We start from the raw sequence: 262 nt of genomic DNA, 5'->3' as shown, positions 1-262 counted from the left end.
GAGGGGGCGGGGAGGCACTGAGCTCCTCCCTGTTCTGCCACAGGGATCGCCAGGCCTGCCTGGCCCTGTCGGACCTAAAGGAGAACCTGGACCCATGGGGACGCCTGGACAGGTGACCTTTGCCCCCCAGCATGGTTATCAGGGCCCACTCAGGGCAGAGTGTGGGGGTAGCTGCAGGAGGCGCGGGAACTCACTGGCCCTCCCCACAGGCTGTGGTCGGGCCCCCTGGAGTAAAGGGAGAGAAGGTGAGTGTGGGGGCCCG

At 67.2% G+C, this 262-nt stretch overlaps 1 protein-coding gene across 1 annotated transcript in view; it reads left to right on the top strand.

Annotated features, from left to right (window-relative positions):
• The window catches only part of COL7A1 (collagen type VII alpha 1), a 60,839-nt gene that overhangs the window by 22,090 nt on the left and 38,487 nt on the right, over positions 1–262 (top strand).

Source organism: Myotis davidii, unplaced genomic scaffold, assembly GCF_000327345.1.
Source record: "Myotis davidii unplaced genomic scaffold, ASM32734v1 scaffold663, whole genome shotgun sequence".
In the NCBI taxonomy this organism is placed as follows: Eukaryota; Metazoa; Chordata; class Mammalia; order Chiroptera; family Vespertilionidae; genus Myotis; species Myotis davidii.
This window is presented reverse-complemented; position numbering and strand designations above follow the sequence as displayed.